General features: G+C 35.7%; 1 protein-coding gene across 1 annotated transcript in view; it reads right to left on the reverse strand.

The window, feature by feature from the left end:
* LOC118750540 overlaps nucleotides 1-3,906 on the reverse strand; it is a 16,256-nt gene extending 12,350 nt beyond the window's left edge. Inside the window, exon 1 of the mRNA XM_036485254.1 lies at nucleotides 3,727-3,906. The gene's annotated coding sequence lies outside the window, so the exon portion shown is untranslated. The remainder of the gene's footprint in view (nucleotides 1-3,726) is intronic.
* Nucleotides 3,907-4,398: the final 492 nt, after the last annotated feature.

The raw sequence follows: 4,398 nt of genomic DNA on the forward strand, positions 1-4,398 counted from the left end.
AACTAACATAGAAAAAATAAGGAAAATTTTGAAAACCAACAACTACCGCGACTACTTAGTACGCGAACTATTAAAACAAAAATTAATGCAAATAGATAGTCACCGAAATAAAACAGAAATCTTAAAAGCAACAAATACAGCAAAACAATATCACAGCGTTACCTACATACCTAAGTTAAGCGAAAACTAGCCAACTAGCCAAAGCCCGAAACATAACTTTTGCATATAAATCAAACTCCACCTTATCCTCAGTTTATACAAAAACAAAAAGCCCAATTGACTCCCAACAGAAAAGCAATGTTGTGTATGAAATACGATGTAAAGGCAACGAAAGTGAAGCCTGTGACAAGGGGTACATTGGAACAACCAAGCGAGCTCTAGGTACCCGGCTAGCAGAACACGAAGCAGATATAAAAAAAACGAAAAACAAACACAGCACTAGCACAACACATAGTAAGCCGTGGACACACAGCTGATTTTAAAAACACAAAAATAATAGACCAAGAGAAAGGGGGAATAACTAGGTACACGCTGGAGAGTCTAAGAATAATGGAGAAAATATGACATTGCCGCAGCTTATATTTTATGTTTACAAAATTAATTTAAAACGTTTTCAGTCCTGACTAAACTACCACACAAGCTGGTATTGGATTCTTAGCAATTAAGTTTTTAAAATGTTTAAGTGTTAATCTGTGAGTATTGTCTTGTATCGAGTTAGAATTGTTTGTTTACATATATTATTGTCATCAAACTATATGTATATGTGAATACATACATGTATGTATCACGGTGCAGCGAACAGAGGTGGCGCCGTTAGTGGTACCGCTACTTTGGTTTTGCCGATTTTGACAGTTGTGGTAACTTGTAAACAAACCTTTGTTTACAAATCAGCGAAATAGAAATTTAATTATATGTGAAAAACCAGTTTAAATTGTGTTAATTTGCAATTTAAGAGTGATTTTTGAGTTGAAGACTGCGTAAAAACTAATAAAATGAAGTGCTGTGTGATAAATTGCGACAGCCTTCAAGATGCAAGATGCGTAGATGCAAGTGTAGCGCTGGGACGAATCGCTGCATTTTGTGTACATAGGGCACGGCAAAGCCGTTCCCGAAATGTTTCTTTATTATTACATTAACAGAATTTCCTCACAATGATTTTGCTTCTGCTCCAAGCAGCCTCCATTAGCAAGTTAACTAATCAATCCCGCGGAGATGCTGCCGCAGTCTTAATTGCAAAGCAATGGAGTGCACTAAAACGTTTGCTGAAGCAGCCTCAATTGCAAAGCAATGGAGTGCACTAAAATGTTACCTATTCTCTAATAGATTAGGTGAAAAATGCAATATATTCGCGTTTAGCAAAATTAAAACACGTTTTTCGCTGTAAAGTGAACTGCTTTGGAAGTTTTAACTCGTTCTTCTTTTCGCTCTATTCTTTGTTTACTTGTGGTACACAAATGTCAACGCCCAGGACGGCGCAATCTTGTATTCTATCATTCTTGTGTATGTATGTATGTTCTTGTTTGTGTTTTTCTGCTTTTAATGTTCCTTTTATATTTTGTATTTATGGCTGTAATAGACAAAAATAAACAACGCGCCCGTGATGATGCTAATATGTTTAGCGAAACGTTGGGCTGTAATAGTGGAATAAACTTATTTTATTTGCACTAGAGATAATCAGATCGGACTAGCCTATAAAGGAAATTTTATTAAATATATTTGCTTTAATTTTTGGTTCAGCACTTTTTATAACGTGGTAAATGGAGCGTCCCAATTAAATCCGCGGAATATGGATTTGAAAATTTTCAGTAAGAGAAAAAAATCACAAACACTTTTCACTGTTATATACGTGGTGAAATATACGTATGTGTAAATATTTAATGTGATATAAATAATTATGTAAATACTGAAAAAGTATTGGCAAATGCAATTTGTAAGTTTTCCCTACTGGGTTGCATGTATCTAAATATCTTGAACTCATTATGTTATGGATAGTATTCGAGTGATACTATTCTTTGTTAGCACGTATGTACAAATGTGCAGAATATGTGCAATGTAAAAATGTACGTACGTATGTATGTACAAATATATGGTATAGCTGTAGCTATAGTATATGGCTAAGCTATGCTTTGTCACAGCAGTGGTGAGTTAAGACCCGAAAACAACAGAGTTTGTTTTGATTATAGTGTATGTAAGTATGTGCAAATATTTACATATGAAGCCGAAGCTATGGCTAAGCTACGCTTTGTCACCGCAGTGGTGAGTGAAGAAGTACGAAAAAACAGAAAGTTTGTTTTGATTACAGTGCGTATGAATGTATGTGTGCGGGAATGCACAAGTGGATATGATAATACGTAAAGAGCCGCTCACCGCTGAGGTGAGTTCTTGGTACCGAACGTATTCAAGTCGGAGAGCGGGCTTTGACTTACGTTCTCTTAGCTTGGTGAGTGCAGCAGAGAAAAGCGAGGTGGAAAGATATGAAATAAGTTAGAGTGCGTTTGGTATATGTGGACTGTATTGTCCGATGAACAACAGCGCCTCTCTTAGCTATTAAGCGAATAGTTGCAGAAAATGCAACTGGTAAAAAAAGCTTATATGTGCTGCCGTATGTACATATGGTTTATGTGGAAAAAATGCACTTATATTTTCGGCACTTTGTTTAGTCAAGTTCAACGAACTATGCGACCAACGGCAAAAATTGGTAAGCAGAGGAAAGTATTTGATTTTAATGTGCTAATATTAGTTGCGTTCCAGGTGCTCACGATATTCACGATTTGCAGGTTTTTTTGCAGGAAAGCGTTCCAGGTGCCAAAAAAACCTGTAAGTCAAACCACTTTTTTGGGAGTGAGGGGTGACTTTTCATAAAGCGGCGTTCATCCTCCTTCGTGCAGGGGGTTTGGGGAGCCACGCCTTCTCCCCCTCTGCCCACACCCCTAAATCGTTGTACAAATAGCTAAAGAGACAATCAAATAAATACGTCAAGTATTGCATATGTATGAGATTGGCCCGAAAACGTTCAAATAAACTCGTTAATTAAACAAACAATTTATTTTTCTTGTCCGCGCACTTGCTCACCACGACGATCAAAAGGCAAGTGCGCTTGTTTTTTGTCAAGCATAATGCGAGACGGTTGATAAAGATATTTGATCGTCTCCATGGCACTTCACATTTAAAAAAAAGGAAGTAGTTACAGGAAAAGTGTTTTTTTGCGTTCCAGGTGACCTTTATTGTTTCGCTCTCGCTCCTCTCTTTCAAGAGAGTAATTTTGATACTTGACAGTTTTACAGGTTTTTACACGAAGTTATCTGGAACGCAACTATTTTGTTCTTGGACAGTGGGACACAGTAGGCATATAAACTGCAACGGAATTTATTTTGGTGTAAACATCAGAATTTTTATATATGTACATATACCCATATATATATAAGATTGACGGTATATGGAGATATATCGCTTTCCGGAAAACGGAATTTTCCTACCAAAATTTTAATAGCGGCAAATTGCCGATGTGAAATTTTTGGGCGGCAGGAAAATATCCGCAATTTTAATAGAACCGTTTTTTGCGAGAAAAAATACGCCTTTTATTAAATTATATATATATATTTATGTATGTATATGTATATACGTATGGCTGTCCGTTTGCAATTTCTTTGAAATAATATAACTTGTAAGAGAATAACGTTATATTATTTTAATTTTTTAAGAAAATTAAAAAACTTGCCTACTTACTACTTTCCTTGTATTTTTGTAGATATGTATGTTAGCTTCTTGGTCTTGTGCCTGGTTTTGTTGTTGCCGCTGATGATGATAAAGGCTGCTAATGCTGTTGATGGCTGCTAATGTTGATTGTTGATGCTGTAGTTGTTGTTGTGCTTCTTTGGGGCACAGCTTCACTCCAATGGTTCTTTTTTGTCAAAAAAATTTATGTATTTAAATTTTTTTATTTATTTTGTTTTCTGTTTTTTTTTATCAAAAAAAGTTTTCTTTTACAGAGTTGCTGTGTTGTTTTTTTCTTCACGGTTACATACAAATATATGTATGTATGTTTACTTGCACTTTCAATGCTCGCACTTGGTTGCACTTTGTTTATTGTGTTTTTTTGTACGGAATTGTTTTTATATTAGGGTTTTTGCGGACGTACGAATACGGATTGTTTTATTTTTATTTTTAAGTTATAAAATTTTATTTTCTTAGGAGCTGGGCCACGGTTGGCTGCGGAGGACCATGAATACTTCCGGTCGCTTGGTCCCTTCGCACTCACCTCTTTACGCACTTTATTTCCAATTAAAGAAATGCTTTAGGTTCGGTTTTAAGTTGTACAAAAGTTAAGTTTATTCACAAGCTTTAAAAGTTTCAAGGATTCGCTCAATATATTTATTCGGCTTCCACACAATAACAAAG

This window comes from Rhagoletis pomonella, unplaced genomic scaffold (genome assembly GCF_013731165.1).
Source record: "Rhagoletis pomonella isolate Grant_MI unplaced genomic scaffold, Rhpom_1.0 Rhpom_scaffold_00294, whole genome shotgun sequence".
Lineage (NCBI taxonomy): Eukaryota > Metazoa > Arthropoda > Insecta > Diptera > Tephritidae > Rhagoletis > Rhagoletis pomonella.